The sequence below is a fragment of the Siphateles boraxobius genome, unplaced genomic scaffold (genome assembly GCF_051911475.1).
Source record: "Siphateles boraxobius isolate OS27281-9 unplaced genomic scaffold, OSU_SipBor_1 61, whole genome shotgun sequence".
NCBI classification, from domain to species: domain Eukaryota; kingdom Metazoa; phylum Chordata; class Actinopteri; order Cypriniformes; family Leuciscidae; genus Siphateles; species Siphateles boraxobius.
Genome location: NW_027509188.1, coordinates 6,097,051 through 6,117,702, shown reverse-complemented (window position 1 = coordinate 6,117,702; position 20,652 = coordinate 6,097,051). Strand labels below are relative to the sequence as shown.

Below are 20,652 nucleotides of genomic sequence, written 5' to 3'. Positions count from 1 at the left end.
GCTTTAATGCAGCCTTTTGATGCCTTTGGCTTTTGATGCTGCTGGAAAAACCAGCAATGCAAGTTTGAGAGGAGCGCCCCCGACAAATCTCGCGAGAATCACGACATGCTTTACGGCGACGACGTCACATACATCAACAACAACATGAAGCACGAAGACACTTGCGTGCTTTTTAGACGTGATACTCGACGATGGAAAAAGCAAAGAAAACGCGGTCGGAAGAGACTAGGAAAAGGAAAAGGGGATCTGACCGTGTGAGGAACCGGACAAGAGTCTCACTCGGTCAGGCTTTCACTGTTGATGTTCATTCCTGCGATTATCGTGAGAACAGTTGTCAATATCTCACATAATTATCAGGACATAAATAAGCCTACACGTTGTAAATAATGTAAACGAGCACTATTTGCAAACTGTTGTGATAAATTGCAATAATCATGTCTAACGACATCATAACGGCCAATGTTATGAAATGATGCGACGTACATCTAACTTTATTGATGTCATCTGGCATTTTGTAATGTTTACATAACACACAAAAAAAAAACACAAATGAAATTATATAGTAGGCCTATACTATTTACTTATTTATTTAGCTGCAACCATGTAAAAAACGTTATAAGCCATCAAACGAGGTAGGCTACTTTAACGTTATTACTATAAAGTAGGCTAATGCTTGGCAAACTTATTATTATCCTATTACCATCATCAGTAGTTCATCTTCGATAGCACAATATATACAATTATGTAGTAGCCTAATATTTGTATGAAATCGTGAAACATTACCTGGTCAATGGACATCTTCATAGTCTAGTCTAGGTATCAGGCCGTGAGTGCAGAGACGCTCTGCGTGAGTGGTATTTACGACAGTAACCTTAAATACAAGTACTCCACAGCGACTCTAGGGGTCGCTGTTTGACAAAAACGGAAATCCTGCATAGTGTGCCTTTAATGTTACACAGATGGATGCGATCTACACAATCTATGTCTTGATTGTCATTCTGAATCTTAATCTTTGATTAAAAATTGAGATTTTATCAACTTTTAGTTTTGTTAAACCTACACACAGTGTTAATAAAATAGAAATGCATGAAGCTAGACTAAAGTTGTTGTTTTTTTAAGCAGAGGGTCTGTTCTTTATTTTGACATATTGTTTGTGCAGATATTCATACAACAAAACATTCTGGAGGCCATGAAATTATTGTGAAAATCATAAAAAATGCTGGTGGTGGATGGCAACTTTTTATAAAAAACACTGGTAGGGAAACAATTAATCGGATAAGATAGTTCCCCACATTGTTACAACTGTCCTAGTAATGCAGGAATTATCACCTCTAATTGACAATCATGGGATTCACTCATGTTCCTTCGATGCCAGATTAGGGTTACACATTAATTTTCATTCATGATCTTAAGTAGCCTTGGCCCATAGGTTTGGGAATTATAATACATTTTCCAGATCTGGTTCTGCCTAACGATTATGGTTCCATTAAAATTATTATACTAAAAGAAAAAAATTAATTAATGTTTACTACTTATATTTGTCAAATGAGTTTAATAGACAGGTTATGTTAACACATTCAGCATGTATTATTGCAATTTGTAATATGAATGCTAAAATTGCAAAAATCGGACAATGCTGAAAGAAAATGCTTTCTCTGGGAGAATTCGGGACCTTTCCTAGCTTATTGTATCTCCAGCAGTTGGAGAATACCCTTTCAGAAGGGGTCGAAGATGCTTGAACACACGTAAGATCCAGATCGGTTTAAATGAAGTGTGTTTGTGTCTTTGTGTGTGATGCCATTGCTGCGATGATCAAATGTTATCATAACATGCAGTATTGTTTTGCACTTCTTATTAATGAAATTTAATTACAGTTACAGTATAAATTGGTCAGATGATTGAAATAAAATCTTTTTATTTTGTGAATATGTTATATGTTTAACACTTTTTTTGTGGTTTTTACTCTGTATGGTTAAACAACTATAGGTTATTGATCCGATATTGTCTGATATAATACCAATAGGCTAGAATAATTGTAAGTCACAAAACAGGATAACACCAAACCTTAATTTCAAATATTTTATTTGTAGCAAACACAATATAACAACACCTTACAATTATTTCTGCTACATGAACTGTTGCAGAGCACTTCTTGCATCTGAATGCTCATCACCAAGTGGACGTTCAGCAGAATCAGCATGTGCATTGCAGTCATTTCTCTTACTGAGATTCTTCCACCTTCTTCCACCTCCCAAATGCATGTTCAACCACACAACAGCCTCGACTTGTTCTCAAGTTAATTATTTCTTGGCCCTCTGTAAGCCTGCCAGTGTCAGGATATGGTTTCAACAAACATTTCTGCAATGGGTAACCAGAATCACCAAGAATGAAGTAGCCAACATCAGTTCCATGTATGGTTTTTACTCTGCCAGGAAAAGCATTACTGTATGTGGCTCAAGCCCAAAGGAGTGACTTTCTGAGTACACTATTGTTGTGTTCCCTTCCTGACTGTCCAATAATCAGGTCCCAGAACATCCCATTGGTGGAGGTTTCAATATAGCATGTAAGAACCATCAATTGCAATCACGCACTGTGGATTTCCAAACCTCTCTTCAAAGTAATCTGCCATCTCAGATAGTTTGTCCTGGTCGGTGTTTTGATGAAAAGTCACGCACACAGCGGCAAACAGAAGAGCGACTGACAGCAAACAGGTTAGCTAAGTTTGTCGCCTGTCGCACTACTGGTATAATATGTTTTCTCTCTATAAATACTCAATCCTTTTATGACCGGCGCATTTGTTGATGCCATCGAAAGCAAGGTAAGTGTATATAATAAAAGGGAAATTCATTATTTTTTCGCTAATAGTTTGGGTACAGGGAGCATAGCAGGTGGGCGTCTGAAAGAAACAGGCATCACATAACCTGGGGTGACCACTTTACGAGAGCTCTATGGAGGAATCTGTCATGGCACATGGATGCAGGGAAACTGAAGCCCAGGACGAAAGTCAAGCTGTGATACGATGTCAAAGCTCCAGCCGATCACCTTCCTCTTGCATCTCCTACATGACGGATATTCAGAAGCCATGAAGCAAGATGTTTTAACATCAACTATCTGTCTGGTTTTCTGGTGCAGTCCTGCTGATGTTTACTCCTCCTTTACACGGTCTAGATGTGGACATGTTAACTTGGCTCTCCATAGCGTTCTTGGCACCCAGAAAAAGAAGTGGTGGCCAAAGTAGTGAAGGTAGCAAAGTCGGCGGAGATCTCTTTGAAGATCATCCAAATACGCGGATCGTCTTAATACGAATGGCCTCATGACTCTCTGAGAAAAGTCCCATGTACTCCGCAAACAAAGGCTGCTTTATTAGCGTGGTGATTTTTTGAGTCTTCAGATGATTCCCTCCTCATGCTTGTCAACGGTTATCCAGCCTAACACAGGGCATTTTCGGCAACCCAATTGAAGGTCTGACCTTTGAAGACACCAAACTGTATCTCATGTTGCCCAAGATTGTGCATTTTATTGCTCGGGTCTTTACCTTGGCGCAGTACAGCTCACCTCACAGTCTCTAAACCTTATCAGAACCCGAGACCATGGTCTGTTTTTGTTCTCCTCCTTCATCCTTAGAGTGACCAAAGAGACACCTGTTCAGACTCCCATCAGGATTCTTTTCTAAATTTAGGCTCCATTCTTTAAAATAAACACATCAATATGCTTTTACTGTATTGCCTGGGGTATTTGTATTTCCAACACTCCAGTCTTGATGTTTAGTGCTTATATCAGTCTTATAAATTTATTTTATTTTAAGTCTCATATTTTGTTTTCTTTACATCATGATTTATGGAAGTGTTACAGGCCTGTTTTTACAATTCATTGAGCTCATAGTGACAAAACATGATCATTAAAAGCTTTCTGATAAGCACTGTACCTATAATTTTTTTTTAGAAAAGTAATTTTTTAAAGGTCCCCTGACATGAAATTTTCACTTTCTGAGGTTTAACATTAACATTAGTTCCCCTAGCCTGTATTTGGTCCCCTCGTGTCTAGAAATTTCAATCGGTGTAAACCGAGCTTTGGCTATTGTGGCGGGGAGGCGTGGTTCAGCGAGGTCTGCGACGAGAGAGAGAGTGGAGAGACGAGCGGCGGTAAGTAGGTCAAGTGTAAAATGACTGACACCTGTGTCTCGTTGCAGTAATTGGCGTGGGGAGACCGTATAAAGCAGACGGGAACCAGCGATCGAGGAGAGAGAAGGGCTGAGCACTCGTGGGAAGTGGGAAGAGGTCTCCGTGACAAACTGGAACGAGTATTGTGAAACTGTGAATAAGATTTATGTTCGACGTGCGCATGTGGCGCCAAAGCTTTAAGTTATTTAATAAAATACCCACGAGTCTCAGCCAGCTGACCCCGGTCTCCTTCCTTCACACCCACACGACAAGGGCTTGTATTACACTGGTGCCGAAACCCGGGAAGGAAGGAGAACGCCGCCGCCAAGATGCAAACTCCGTCAGCAACATCGGGGACGCCATTTGCGGACATCATTACCTCGCTCGCGGGACTGCATCAAGAGAACCACCAAGCCCTGCTGGACTTGCGGGCGGATCAGGAAGGTCGGTTCCAAGCCCTGATGCAAGCCCAGCAGGCGGACCGCGAGCTGTTCCAGAGCTTGCTGGACCGGGAGGTTCGGACGGAGCGGGCTTTCCCCAGCCCCAACCCAGCCGCTCACATGTCTCTGACGAAGATGGGAACCTCCGACGATCCCGAGGCCTTCTTGGACCTGTTCGAGAAAACGGCCGAGGCATGTGAGTGGCCAGCAACCAGCTGGCCGGTTCGGCTCATTCCGCTGCTGTCGGGGGAAGCCCAGAAGGCTGCTCAACAACTGCCCGTCCAGAACCTCCTGGTATACGCCGACTTGAAACGAGCCATTCTCCAAAAGGTCGGCCTCAACCCTGAGCAACATCGTCAACGCTTCCGTTCGCTGGAACTGGCGGAAGCAGGCCGACCCTTTGTCTTGGCGCAGCAGCTCCGGGACTCCTGCCGCAAATGGCTGTTGGCCGGAGGAAGCAACGCCGAGGCCATCATCGACCAGGTGGTGCTGGAACAGTTCGTCTCCAGGTTGCCGAAGAGGAGTGCCCAGTGGGTCCAGTGCCACCGGCCGGCGTCGCTGGATCTGGCCATCCAACTGTGAAGGATCAACTGGCGGCGTGCTCCGGGGTCGGCAAACCCCTGCCATCTGTCTTTCTCTCTCCCCCTGTCTCTCTCTCTCTCCATTCCCCTAAACCCGTTCCTTTCCCCAGGACCCGCTCCAATGGACCTCCGAGGGCACCTCCCCGCTGGAAGGGTGTAGCCGAGGGCCCAGCCGGGTCGCGAGGATCCTTCAGGGGAGGGGGGGCCGGGGCATCCTGAAGGGCTCGACGTGGTTCCTGCGCTCTCCCCACGCCAATTCCTTGACCCGCTACCTGCCACTAGAGCGGAGGGGAAGCATGGGCCTGTTGGCGTTGCGGGGATCCGGGCCATTTCGTGGACCGCTGCCCGGTCATCCAGATCGTTGGTAGCAGCTTCAAAAACAGTCCAATCAGTGCAATCAAAGCAGGCCTGTAGATCTTGCTCTGCTTCATTAGTCCATTTTTTTACAGTCCTTATTACAGGTTTAGCTGATTTCAGTTTCTGCCTGTAGGTCGGTATGAGATGAACCAAACAGTGATCAGAGAGCCCCAAAGCTGCCCGAGGGACGGAGTGATACGCATTTTTTATTGTGGTGTAACAGTGGTCCAGTATATTACTGTCTCTGGTGGGACATGTAACGTGCTGTCTGTATTTTTGTAGTTCACGGGAAAGATTTGCTTTGTTAAAATCCCCAAGAATGATTAAAAGAGTCAGGATACCTTTGTTCTGTTTCAGCTATTTGTTCACCCAGCTGTTGTAGCGCCGCGCTCACGCACGCGTCTGGAGGGATGTAAACATTCACGAGAATGAAAGAGGAAAAGTCCAGAGGAGAGTAGAACGGTTTACAGTTTATGAAATGTGCCTCTAAACTAGGAGAGCACATCTTCTTCAGTGTTGTTACATCTGAACACCAACTTTCGTTAATGTAGAAACACAATCCACCACCTCTCGTTTTCCCCGTTAGCTCCGCGATGCGATCCGCTCGGAACAGCTGGAAGCCCTGCAGATGTATTGTGTTGTCTGGTGTGGCTTCACTCAGCCAGGTTTCTGTGAAAGCACAGAGCAGCAGAGTTTAAAAAATCCTTGTTAGTGCGTGTGAGGAGGAGAAGTTCGTCAATTTTTTTAGGAAGGGATCGGAGGTTCGCAAGATGAATGCTGGGGAGTGCAGTGCGGAAGCCGTGCTCGCGGAGTTTAACCAGCGCGCCGGTACGCTTCCCGCGTTTGCGTCTGACCGCGCGTTTGAACAACAACGCTGCCCCACCGACGAGAATGTCCAGCAAGACGTCCGAATAATCAAAAACTGTAGAAAAGTTATCTGGTGTGTGTTTCCTAATGTCCAGTAGTTCGTCTCTGGTGAAACTGATAGGAAAAGAATGACTAAACGCAGAACAAAAGAACAAAAACAACACAGTAGCTGGAGAGCTCCACACCGAGGCAGCCATGCGCGGCACCATCTTGATCGTCCTATTCATAGCTGCTATTCATCAAAAAGCCTGTTTAACTTTTAACTGTAAATGTTCTTCTGTCTATATAATAAAGTAAACAATCAAGCAATTAAAAAAAACTTGTAATTAAGACTGTAACATTGACTTACCTGTCGAGGAGAAAGCAGGACTTCAGCGTCTCTTTTGAATTCTTTCTCCTGCATTAGGTCTTTCCACCAGGAAAAAGCAATCCCGACATTCACTCGTGTTTTTTGTATCCTCCGGTCACGTTTCCTTTTACGATCATTTTTGGTCTGTTTTGGCGAAGAGGATTTCTTATCCAGTGGCTCGGCATAGGTATGGTCCGCCATTAAAAATAAAAGTGACAAGCGCCTCTCGCTGCTCTGCTCCTCCGTTTCTGCTGCTTTCAATTACGTTATGCTGGCTCTGAACGAAAATGCGTTGTGGAAATGCGTTGGCCTAGTACTTTTTGTCCCTCTCTGCTATTATAGTTTTTCAAGGTGGCGGAACTACATGGAAGCCTCCGTGGACTTACCCGTCCCATGTATATAAATATAATAAATTCTTCGTTTACGAGGATAAATCAGATAATTGGCAGAGGTATTTGTACACCATTGAGGACATATTTATGTTTAAAAATATTGATTTTAGATTATAAATTACCTAAAAAGTTACTTATAGTCCCTTTAACGAGTCCTTGTTGTCAGGTGGGTGAAGAGACGACTCAAACGCAAAGGTACACTGAAGATCTTTAATAGCAGTTCAGTAGAGACAACTCAGGTGGCTGCTTGGCAAAACTTCTACAGAAAACAGTCCTTGGCAAATGTAACAGAAAGTCTCACAGTTACTGAAACAGAAATAGGCTACGTGGCAAAAGCCGAAACAGGAATCCCAGATGGTAGAGACTGGCTGGGTCCGTAGAGAGATGTGTAGGAACGCCAAACCGAAGACCACTCACGTTTGCTGAGGTTGGATAAAGCAGAGGCGGGGAAACAATGTCATCAGAATAATTCTGGCAGGAGACGAGACGAGACGAGACGAGACAGGACGCACACTACTGAAACAACGAGCAGATAGTCACACAGCATTTGGCAATAATTCGACAAAGAACAAAGGAAAAGGTAAGTCTAGAAATAGGGAGTAGAATCAGAGAACGTGGGAAACAGGTGCGGAGAAGAGGAAGGAGAGATGGGATAATGAGGGACGGCTGGAGGAGAATGCTATAATTAGTGTGAATGAGAGTGTGTAAGAGGATGTAATAACGAGTATGACCATAAGACGGAGGCAGAGTAAAAGAGAAGGCTACCAGGATCATGACACTAGTTGGCTCAGTCTGGTTGATGGGTTTGTGAGGAGAGTGCAGTACTTTGGAAGTTACATTTAAATAACCAAAACTATTTATTCTTTTTTTGTTGTTGTTGTGTCTTTTTGTTTTTGTAAAATCTTTGCACTTTTGGTGTTTTTTTAGGTATTATTATTGTTATTTGGGGTTAGGGTGGGCTTAGAGGAGAGGGGATAGGGTGTTTGGTGAAGGGTTTGTATTTAGAGCAATGGCAACAGCCAAAAAAAGGAAGACTTCCCTTATCTGGGAATATTTTGAGCTTATAAGTTCCAAAGTATGTATGCATTTCTAAAAAAGAAGAAGAAAAAATAAATATTTATTATTTAAAATTTTACTTATTTTATTGTCATATTTTATAATTGTTGACCGTTGATGTGTTTTATATTCAGTCAATGTACATCTACAGTGGGGTGGTGATGGCGCAGTGGATAAGACACATGCCTTTGGTGTGAGAGACCCGGATTCGAATCCACTGTGAGACACCAATGTGTCCCTGAGCAAGACACGTAACCCCTAGTTGCTCCAGAGGCGTGCGACCTCTGACATATATAGCAATTGTAAGTCGCTTTGGATTAAGCGTCAGCTAAATGAATAAATGTAAATGTACAGTCACTCCCAACCAATTGTTTTCTCTCATCACACTTCTGCGGTGTTAACCTTTGTCTTCTGTTGGACAGTGCTGTAGACCAGCACAAAAAGAGCTGAAGATCCACTTGAATACTGGAGAATGCAGAAACATGTCTACCCCCTTCTATATACATTGGCATTACAGTTTCTTTGTACCCCGGCCTCCTCTGTACCATGTGAAAGAGTGTTCTCTAAATAAACACAGCCCCAACACTGTGAAACAGCTTTTATTTCTTAATAAAAATAATTTAAAACTTTATCACCTTTCTGTCATTCCTACAGTAACATAATCACTATCACTGCCAAGTGTCATAAGAATATTTAATAACAGATGATCCTATCACACAATGTCCTTATTAACTATGTGTTTGTGTGTGTGTGTGTGTGTGTGTGTGTGTGTGTGTGTGTGTGTGTGTGTGTGTGTGTGTGTGTGTGTAGAGAGAGCCATAGGCCTACATGTCTTATTGAATCATATAAGCTCATTTTATATTTTGTCACACTTTTATGAAATAAAATTTCAATCTTGAAAAAAGATTTTGGTCATATCGCCCACCCCAAAATGACACTTAATATTAACCTTGCTTTATGAAGTCATAAACTCTTTTTAATGTGTATTTTTAACCGGTAAACCACATTTGTCACTACTAACATATTAATACTGTAATATATGGAATAAAAGGTCTGCCCCCAAACATAAAATGTTTGCCATGTAGACAGAAACTCTCTCTTTAATTATAAGTTATTCATATTTTACAAAGTAGTCTTTCATATTTCTTTTAATATTCTACGTATATTATTTATACATTTCTGTCGTTTGTGATTTCAGACACAGCAGTGTATGTGAACTGGACTTTTATTTTGGTCAGAAGGTGTGACGTCATACGACTGCGCCGCACTCCTGCATCTGTTTTCATTCGGCTGAAGAAAGGTTTGATTTACATTTTTAAGTGTTTTTAAATCAATGCAAACTGTCCCATCAATTTAATAGTTTTACAAGCGTGTAAAGTATGTGTAAAGCATCAATATTTTAATGTAACATTGTAATTCTTTATTTAATTAAAAAGTTAAATTTAGAGAACATTTTATATTTAAATATTGAAGAATAATAAAAAAAATCAATCTCATAGCATTATTTATGTAATTGTAAATATTTGTGAAGTATAAGTTGCACGGTTTTTACATGTCATTGTTGATAAATCTCAAACCTAAGACTGATTAAAATAGCTTACAACTGTATATAAAAACCTAACCTAGCTAGTAAGCCTGTGGTCACAACTTGACGATTAGACCGTAATTCTACAATAAAACCAACAAAATCAGACTTTTCCTTTTTCCATTCAATGAGATACAATAAATTCTTGTATATATATATATATATATATATATATATATGTATATATATATATATATATATATGTATATATATGTTTTTATACACAATACAGTGATGATATCACACATGGTGAGAATGAGGTTTATGAGTAGGACACCAACATAGAGAGTATTAGAGCACATCTTAATTACTGATAAGATCTGGTCCATGCTAATGCTTGTCCACAAATGCCAATATAATTCTAAAGCTATCAAAGAGATAGTCTGATGGTCTGATGTCTAAAGAGATAATAGCAATAGATGAAATGTAACTTTGATAAGGAAGGTTTCTGTGCTACAATAGGGCTTAAATTCTGACTGAAGTTTCTCTGCAAAACTGAACATAGTTTAGAGAACGCTAATTTTAGAATATTTTAGACACGAATGTAAGATTTGGGATTGGTATATAAAAACATCTTAGGCCAAGTTATACAGGGTTTTTTGCGTTTGTTTTTTTATAAATGCCAGATTTCTTGGACTTTTCTTGGAAGTTTTTTTTTTAATGTGTCCTAAAGAAAGTGAACCGTTAACAATATTGAGATGTTCCTCTTTCAGTAACTTATTGGGTACAGGATCTAGTATTGTTGGCTTTATTGCTTTAATGCAGCCTTTTGATGGCTTTATGCTATTAAACTGGTGTTCATTTTCTATTTGTTTATCTTTATCTTTAGACCTGATGGCACAGAAAGAAGAGAGACAAGAACTGAATGAAATGGAAGAGAAAGATCATGATTTCATGACGGGAGAAAAATCCACACAGACTAATAAGAATTCCTTAAAAAAAAGAGCTAAAATCATATGTACCAGTAATTTCACATGCCAACTGTGTGGAATGAGTTTTGTATGTAAAGCGCGCCTTAAAAAGCACATTAGATTTTACTCTGGAGAGACGACTCACATCTGCAAAGTGTGTGGGAAGAGTTTCATTCGTAAAGGAAACCTTTATCTACACTTGAATGTTCCCTTTGGAGAGAATCCTTTCGCATGTCCTCAGTGTGAGAAGTGTGTTTTCGGAAAAACGACGTAACTCGCTGCTCAACTACTCTAGTACTATTCTCAATATCCCTCCTCGTCTCCTCCGTCCTCAGTCTATGACCCGGAAACTGATCGAGCTCAGCCATCTTGAAGGACATCTCAATTCTCTAATTGCACTGCGAGGAGCGAGGAGGCTTCCTGAGGAGTTATGAGTGAGGATACACGGGTGTATCCTTTGCGGAAGAGTTTTATTGAATAAACGTTACGCACGTATATAAATTCTCCTCCCCCTTCACATCGGTCACAATCCTTTTAATTTATACTTTACCTTTACAGTTTATATAAACCACACATCTCACATATTTCAACAGCGTTTCTTGCTTTATTATTTATTATGAATTTCTTAAATAACCAAACTAAAGCCTCGTTTACACTGTCTGATTTTTTGCTCATATGTGACACAGATTGGATTTGTTTTATGACCGTGTAAACAGGAAAAAAATGCATGCATTCGGATATTTCGAGATCGGTTTCAAGCCTCGTTCATATGTGGAAATAAATCAGATATGTGCCAATGCGACTGTCATGTAAACAGACAGATCGGATTTTCTGAGGCATTAGGCTACGTCTCCACGGTTTAATGACGAGAGAAACCCCGACGCGCATCTGCGAAGGGACGGATGGTGTCGTCGTAGGAGAGGAGTGTGGACACACGTTGACACAACATATCAAAGGTTGGCTTGCTCATCCTAAAATTTCGGACCCAATGCTTCTCGTTAAAGAAGCATTTTTTCAACATGATCTCATGAAAGTTCGTATCTGTAGCACAAATTTTATTTATCGTGCCATTTACGCCAAAAATAGTTTTTGTGTGCATATGATAAATGAATGAGGCATTTATATAGCGCTTCAATAAGCAATGGTAATTTCAATAATATGCACGCACTCCACACCCCTAATCCTACCCAAGGGGTTTACAGTGCGTATCATGCACGCAAAAACTATTTTTGGCGTATAAATGGCGCAAGAAATTAAATTAGTGGTATAGATACGACTTTCTTGAGATCGTGTTGTATGTTCCCACCAGTCCCACCTCTATCGCACACAATAACTGACGCGTATGCGCTGGCTGCAATGATGGCCCTTTTCGTCCTCCTCCGCCTCAAAATCATCCTGATGTTTGGCGAACTTCGCATATATCGCAGAGCAGCATGCGCAATGTTTCAGATAATAATAATTTGTTACATTTATATAGCGCTTTTTCTGGGACCTCAAAGCGCTTTACACAGAAGGGGGAATCTCCTCAACCACCACCAGTGTGCAGCATCACCTGGATGATGCGACGGCAGCCATATTGCGCCAGAACGTCCACCACACACCAGCTTACTGGTGGAGAGGAGACAGTGATGAAGCCAAGGGGTAAGGGGACAGAGGCCAAGGGGTAAATTTGGGAATTTTTATGACCACAGAGAGTCAGGACCTCGGTTTAACGTCTCATCCGAAGGACGGTGGGAAGATAGAATGGCTAGTGTAAACACATGAATCGGATATGGGTCACGGTAAAAAAAAAATCAAATGTAGGCAACAAATCGGAATTGGGCATCAAGACCTGCAGTGTAAACGAGGCCTAATACAACATAAGGGCAGATCATTTGAGCGCAGCTGATAACACTATGAAGTGACGCTCGAGTGATCAAGTATTCCAATGTATAAAAAAGGTTTCATTGGATTCCTCCGTCCTCATTTTCTTTCCTTGCAGCCTTCCATCATGTCCTACAGGGGGTGGAGCTGAGACGTGAGGAAAGGAAACGAGGATGCACAGATAAGAACTGAGAAGCACCCAAGTATTTATGTGGGACCTACTAACACTAGACTAGTGTTTCTCAACGGGGGCGTGCGAAGAACATCGGGGGGCGCTGGAAGCAATATTTTGTTTGTTTGATTTTTTTTTTCTGTTTAATAAAAAGTTTGTTTAATGTGAGTTTACATCAAATATTTACAGGCTGAAACTTGTGACTATATGCAAAAGAAAATGGTCTGTAACATTCTAACACCATGTCTACACCAGTGCGTCCTTAGATACATCAAAGCGGACGTTCCATACGATATATGTTATAATGTATATGTTTTAAAAGATATTGTTTTAGACAGAGATATATATTTGCTGTGGTCAATAACTCACAAGTGTGGTCTATCAAGACCAGGTGGTATTTTGTAAATGTGGAATGACTTCAGTATAATTTCACTTTGAACATAAGTTGCACATTGTTACTCTTGTTTTTTTTTTAAATATACCTGACTATGACCTTGTCAATATGTAACTGCAAACACATTTTATCCTTTATCTTTGCAAAAAAATATTAAATGACATATTCATTTTAAATTTCAGTTTCATCAAATGTTTCAAAAGTAACCCCACACTACAAACTTGATTTGTTTAGAATATTTTTTTTTATTGGCAATGTCAATCCATTTAATAAAACATTTTTTTCAACAGTATGAACGATATGAAAATTAAATTAGCATTATATCAATTCTCAAAATAATCTAACTGTAGTTTCCTTACAGCTGTTTTTATGCGTAAATTCAAAATGTGCATAAAAACATCTGGATGGAAACACTGCAAATTCATAGGTGGAAAAGCTAAGATATGGCTAAAACCTAAATGTGAGTGAATAAATACCGTTGAGCTGTTCCTCAACTGATTCTAAGAAACAAAAACAGCAGACAAGGTTATCCAAAAAACAAAGGAACCATGGGAATAAGCAACACGGAGACTAAACAGGCAGACTTAAACACAGCACTCCAAACAGAAAATAAAATGACCTGACAACAGACAAGGGAAACACAGAGACTAAATACACAGGATAGTGAGAAAACAAGGAACAGGTGAAACGCATTAGACAATCACAAGGGCGGGAAAACTCAAAGACAGGAAGTAAAGCAAGACAAAACAGAAAACCAGACTACCAAACTAAAACAGGAAACAGAAACCAACAATCCTGACAGCCATGGCATCTTCCGTAAGGGGAATAGTGTCACCCTTCTTCCACTTGCTTTGCTGCGAAGTGTTGAGGGCCTGACTCGAAATGTTGGTATGCCAATGACTATCAATTAGTTTGATGAAGTTTTTCAACTTTTTTTCAGTCTCTGTCCCCAGCCATTAAACATTGTCCTAAACTGAGCTGGCAGGCTTTCTTCAATTAGTAACCAATTTTCAGAGCAAGAGAGGGGGTTTTAAACATAATTAAATCTGGTTGAAATTGGTTTACTTCCTTACAAGCTGTGACTGCTAACAGAAAGTTCACTGGCTTACAGAGCTCTGTAAGGTTCCTCACTTTTTTAGATTTTGTCTTTACTTCGATCATAAACCTGGCCAGCTCCCTTATTTTTTGAACAATGTAGTGATGTTGTGATTTGTCACCAAAAATATAATATAGACTCCTATATTATGGTAGTAATTACCCTGGTTCCGAAGCTGTTCAAGAATAATTTTTCTTTTCTTTGAGTCTTTGGGAAAACTCAAGGCTTTAGCAACTTCCATTTCATTTGAATAACTTCTCAAGATGTCTAGAAATCTTGCCTTTTGCCTTTTCACAGTAGACACAGTACTGTTTTTTGTTACAAATACGTTTGCCTTCAGGATTTCGCTGACTTGCTTTGCCTTCTCAATCTCATTAGCTGAATGAAACATTGTGTCTTTTATAGTCTTTCGAACGGGCTTTTCAATCTTCAATCCGTGGTTGGCAGTGAGGGCACTACTCCTTTTGAGTCATCTGAAGAGGTTCCCACAGTTACCCAATCAAACTGCTCTCAACACTCATTTGGTAAGATGACACCTGACCTTACTGTAATTAAAGGGTCATTCCACCGGTGGAGACATGAATATGTATTGAAAGTGGGTCATATATGTAGTATGGGGGTTTAAATTAAGCATAAATTTCTAATTTGGGACCTTCTTGGCCGATAAAAGGCAGAAAATGACTTTTTAGTGCTTGTGGATTGTAGACAACAATCCCCATAGTGCATTGCAATGCTCACACATTTCTGAGCGCTTTATTAAACAGAAATTTGCTGTTGGTGTATTAACCTAAAACAACATGCTCGCCAGATTGTTTATCTAAATAGACCTATGTTGTTAGAATTTACTGTTTACCAGGTTTTGGCTAATTTTCTTGATTTAATTTTTTGAATTATTTTTTTTAATGAAAACTAACATCATAAAGTATGATATTTGTTTTACTTTGAGCAATTCTGGCGCTATAATTGACTCTTCTTGCTGTGTATGGATTGTGACATACACATACACAAAAAACTCACCCTCCATAACAGGGAGTCCTGCATCGAGGGAATTTACAAGCCCATTGAGCCAACAGTGTGCTGTGTAAAAGAAGATGGCAAATATACACGGATCAAACAAGGTAGTGTTCTGAACCTTTTTGGTAAAGTGATTTTCATTTTATTTTAGTTTTTTACTTTTATTATCTTAATTGGGCATATTTGTAATGCTTTCTCACTAATTATTTCACTTCTCTTTTCAGTATGTTTATTACCTACAGTGAGACCTGTCCAGTTATGTACTTGCGACCCTTCAAACTTCAAAGAATCAGCAGGCAGAGTAATCGTTTTGGTTTGCATAAATGGTATGAATTATGGTTTATATTTTTATTTTTTCCTGTCCCTTTGTGTGTTACAATGTTCTACTTTTTGATTTTAGGTCGGTATGATTTGCACTTGCCAAACTTGCTGTGCAGATTATGTCTGGCTCATTGGACACCTGACATGAGCGACCTAATAAGCAGTGGGTATTGGCCAGCATCTGTGAATGCTGACACGCGGTTTTCAGTCGATGTCTTCAGCACATTTGAAGAAATGAGAACTGTTGCACCAGGTTTATCGAGACAAGGTTTTTTGCGGATGTTGGAGAGGAGGACCTGTCTCTTTGGAAGGGTAACATCAGTGTAGATTAAAGTTGCCTCAAGTAGAGATGAGAGAATATTAGTGTAGCTATTTCATTTTACTCTTTACTAATCGAATGTACAGGCTGGGAAAATACATGGAGACGTATTCCAAAGAAGCTTCATGGAATACACATTCTGCCAGTACGCACCGGCCGATGAGGGACTAGCTGTGGACACACCGGCCGATGAGGAACCAGCTGTGGACACACCGGTAGATGAGGGACTAGCTGTGGACGCACCGGCCGATGAGGAACCAGCTGTGGACACACCGGCAGATGAGGGACCAGCTGTGGACGCACCGGCAGATGAGGGACCAGCTGTGGACGCACCGGTAGATGAGGAACCAACTGTGGACGCACAGGTCGATGAGGAACCAGCTGTGGACACACCGGCAGATGAGGGACCAGCTGTGGACGCACCGGCCGATGAGGAACCAGCTGTGGACACACCGGCTGATGAGGGACCAACTGTGGACGCACAGGCCGATGAGGGACCAGCTTCGTCATCTCTGAAATCTTGCACTTTTCTCAGGATGCTCACAGAGGCTGGTGTGTGAGGAATTATTATTTTTTTCCTTCTTTTCATGAAGGGGTACACCAGCGCTTTCCCCAGCTCCTCCAGAAAAAGCCTCCTTCGGTAGCTTTTCACCTGTCCCCAGGTGGGATTGATCTCCCTCCACAGAATGAATGAATTGTAGGCCGAGACATCAATAATGTTGAAGAAGAGAGCCATGGGCCAGCGAGCTGACTTCCGTCCACATGTGTATGTTCCATAGACTGTAAAAAAAGATGGACGACGCCCCTTTGTTCTCTTCCATTGGCGAGAAGTGAAGCCGCCATTGTCCCGATATGGTGCTGACATCTTGGGACTTGAGTCTGCGCAGTTGCGATTTCGGGACCAGACATGCGCAGAAGTGAGCAGGAAGTAAAGCCGCGAAATCAACGTCCCGCTCTGGTCCCGCCCTCACTCTCGCTGAATCAGTCGTAAGTAGGGATGGGACGGTATGAAAATTTCATATCACGATTATAGTGACAGAAATTATCGTGATTATCAATATTATCACGGTTTTGTTAAAACAAGATGAAAGTGTTAAAAAAGAACTGATGCTCACACTGAAAACGTTTCAACAAGTTTTATATTTGAGAATCAACAAATAACAAATAAAACGAGCAGCTCTATGCACTTTCTAAAGCAAGATTCTATTCTGTGGCATTTCCTTCCTTATAATGACCGTCGTCAATAGCAACATATTATAACACAGCGCACATCCATGTAAATCACAACGGACACACGCTCTCATTTCATTCAAATATAACTTGTCATCTTACGTCTCCGTTTTTGATTGTATTGAAAATGAAATAAGAGATGATTTATTGTTTACAGAATTTGATAATATTGTTGTGATCATCTTGTCCGGACGAGTTTTGTACGCTGCACAAAATGGATTTAACAGGTAGGAATAGAGACATTAATCTCTATTCAATATGTCCCCGTAATTATGTGTAAAAAAAAAATCGGTGTTATAAGTGTACAATGAATATACATTATCTCTTAAATGTCACTCTTAATAGTCTTGTTTGAACTTGTTCGTTCGTCTTTGGCTCAAAGACACTTGCTTTGAACGCTTCTTCGCGGAAGCTTCAAGTGTATTTCAAGTGAGTGAGAAAATATTTCAACTCAAAACAAAATTTTGTGCCCAATTATTTCCCAGACGTAGTTTTAGTATTGAGATCAAAGTTAACTTGCCTTGCGTTCGCTATACAACAGTGGATGATGGTCACACAGGACGACTCGGCAGATTTTGAAGTGTTTACCACATCACAGCGGCTTTTTTTTGAGCATGTTCTGCAGACAGAGTGAATATCCTCGATTAAGTTTCCCTCAGGATTTTTGTAAATGCCAAAATATGACCACACCTCAGATTTGGTCCTCTTAAAAGCCTGAAAAATCTCCCGAACGCAGTCACCGCCTTCCGCCATTCCTTCGCGAATAAAAAAAAACAACAACATTGCGCGCCTGTGGCAGACTGTTGCTGGCTGGACAGGATTTATAGTGAGTTATTAAAATCGCGATAATCAAACACGGTTTTAATGATAATTGAATTTTAAACGATATTACTAACCGCCAGTACATTTTATCGTGGTTTATAGTGAAACCGGTAATCGTCCCATCCCTAGTCGTAAGCACGCGCCTCTGCTGCAGAACAACCCATTATGTCGTGTGAAATAATTAATTATAGAAATTTAGATATTAAATTTAAAGCTCCAATCTCCTCAGTCCTCCAAAGATCCCGAAAAAAGTCCGTTGTTGCTTCAGTGACTACTTTGCTCAGAGAACCTGTCAATCACGCCTGTCAATCATGTACGCCACAGTGCCGTTTTTATAGCATCAAATAACTTAACTAAAAACAAACTTATTTTAAAGCTACACTGTGTGATTTTTACCCCCATCTAGCGGTGAAAAGGTATATGACCATCCAGTGAATATTAGTTTCTGTTCCTCTCAATTCCGATTTCGTTTTAACTCCTACGGTGGCCAATGTAGTCCAAGATTAACATGGCTTGCAGTTCGACCTCGTCCATGAGTGTTCCTTCAAGTGATGAGGTTATTTTAGAAAACTATTATAATTTGCAGTAATTTAATTTGTCAGGTAACTTATAGGTTATGACATCTATGTAAAATGAATAATAGTTTTATGTTTTTGTTATTTTTTTACCATTTCATTGCTAACATCAGTTTTCAGGTTCCCTGACGAATGCAAGCTAATCTTAGTAAAGTAACTTTTATCAGTGCTATCGTTATTCTGCATGTTGTACGACATCACTAGCGTAAGGCAAAGTTTACATTGTAGGCTATATCATTTTCTCCGTGAGCAGAGATCAGTTGATGTGACGGAGGTGCGAGGGAGAGGTAGAGGTTTTATAAACACGGATTTATGTTACAAGGTAAACAATACTTTTCATCATTGACGCGAGGAAACCTATCCTAGATGTCGTTCTAGAGTTATGCACAGCACACCATGATATAATTAGCCAAGCAACAATAAAACTTCCAATACACACAAATAGGCTTAATTAACGTTACCTGACAAGAAGAAAGCAGGCAACGTCGGCGTCCTTTTTAAAATCGTTGCTTGTCATGCGCCTGTTGCGTTGCCGTCTTAATTCTCTTTTTCGCTTCCTTGGCGACTCTGATACTTATCCTCGAGAATAAGAGTGATCCTCCATCAGAAACAGACTTTCAAAAAGGCTTTCAGGTTTTTATATATCAGTCTCAAGCAATCCCCCTCTTGACATTCGACACGGTGCCATCGAGTGTTAAAACGCGAAAGGCGAAGCTTGGCTAATGTACTTTCAAGATGAAGGGGCAACATGGCGACCGACATTGGAACCCCTTACCCGTATGTATTTTCAATGGCATATTATACACTCACGAGAATACTTTATTACTTGAACGAAGTAAATATACATTAATCAGCACATATATTTTTGAAAGAACTAAGTGTTTTTAGCTAAGAATAAACTAAAAAAGTTACACAGTGTAGCTTTAAAAACAAACACTTGAAATTCCATTGCACAACATTTTAGTAAATATTTGGTCATCTATTGATAATGCAATTTACTTCTTTTTTCTCCAATACATTTCAAGTTCAATTTACCATTTAGCTTAGAATATAAGTTATTATTGTACAATTATTTTTAGCAGTGAACAAATACAAAGTAGCACATACCTTGTCTAGATTGTCCACTCCACCTTTGGTGGCGTTGTAATCTAAAATCATCGCTGGTTTTCTGTCCTCGCGCTCGCTGACTCCTGCATCCTTGTGTGTGGTGCTCATAAGAATCACGTTCTTCTTTTTTGGGCAGTAGGAGATGATGGTGTGTCTCGGTGAACGCGAACAGAGATGAAAAACAAGCCCTGTTTCCACTTGTCACCAATGCACTTGGGAGCTCTGCCTTGTTTTTTTTGCACAGTACCTAGCATCCTTATTTTTCTTCGTAAGAGCTCTGTGCCAAGAGCATAAGATGTGAAAAAATCTCACGTGACAATGTGCCCCTCGAGATCATGTAACATTTCAAGCACCACACGTTTGCCCAGGTTTCGCTCTTGTCGTGCTCCTACAGGTTTATCAGTGTACACCTGGATATTGTAGCTGTAGCTGCTTTTGGCATCACAGGCTGCCCAGATTTTCAGACCATATTTAGCCGGTTTGCTCGGCATATTTTGATTGAACTGGTACCGGCCTCTGAACCCAATCAAGTATTCGTCCACGGTTACGTTCAAGTCAGGATTGTACATCATGGGAAGCCTTTCTAGCCATTTTTCCCAAAGTTCACGGATGGGTGCCAGCTTGTCAGTTTCTCTTCTTGCGGCTCTTGTTGTTTTGTCATCAAAATGTACCACACTTGACAATCTAGTAAAATCTTTCAGAGGCATGGTGGCCCGAAAAATTGCTCTCCCCATCTCACTATGCCACAGGCTTCGTGTTGCTTCATCATGGGATTTAAAAACCCAGCAAGAATGAGAAGACCCATAAAAGCTTCCATTTCAGTCCAGTCAATGTTAGTCCAATGATCACCAAAAACTCGTTGCCCCTACAAATTTGTCATTCTAACTAGGATGTTCTGAATTGAGTTAGGAAAATATAACTCAAATGTTGATTTTATGTCTTCAGCTCTTGAACAGGCATACCTTGTGGGACCAGGTGTCTTTCTGATAATCTCCTCTCCTCATGCTCTTCCTGGAGTTTGGGGTGGAGGAGACGAACTCC

The 20,652-nt window shown here is 40.7% G+C and overlaps 2 long non-coding RNA genes across 2 annotated transcripts; both read left to right on the top strand.

Annotated features, from left to right (window-relative positions):
* The first annotated feature begins 15,536 nt into the window (after positions 1 to 15,536).
* LOC143718657 (uncharacterized) lies at positions 15,537 to 16,082 on the top strand. Its single transcript, XR_013196474.1, has 3 exons — positions 15,537 to 15,563; positions 15,638 to 15,870; positions 15,964 to 16,082. It is a non-coding gene; the product is annotated as an uncharacterized LOC143718657 (long non-coding RNA).
* Positions 16,083 to 18,696: 2,614 nt separating this feature from the next.
* LOC143718523 (uncharacterized) lies at positions 18,697 to 19,204 on the top strand. The gene is made up of 2 exons (XR_013196428.1): positions 18,697 to 18,791; positions 19,130 to 19,204. It is a non-coding gene; the product is annotated as an uncharacterized LOC143718523 (long non-coding RNA).
* The last annotated feature ends 1,448 nt before the right edge of the window (positions 19,205 to 20,652 follow it).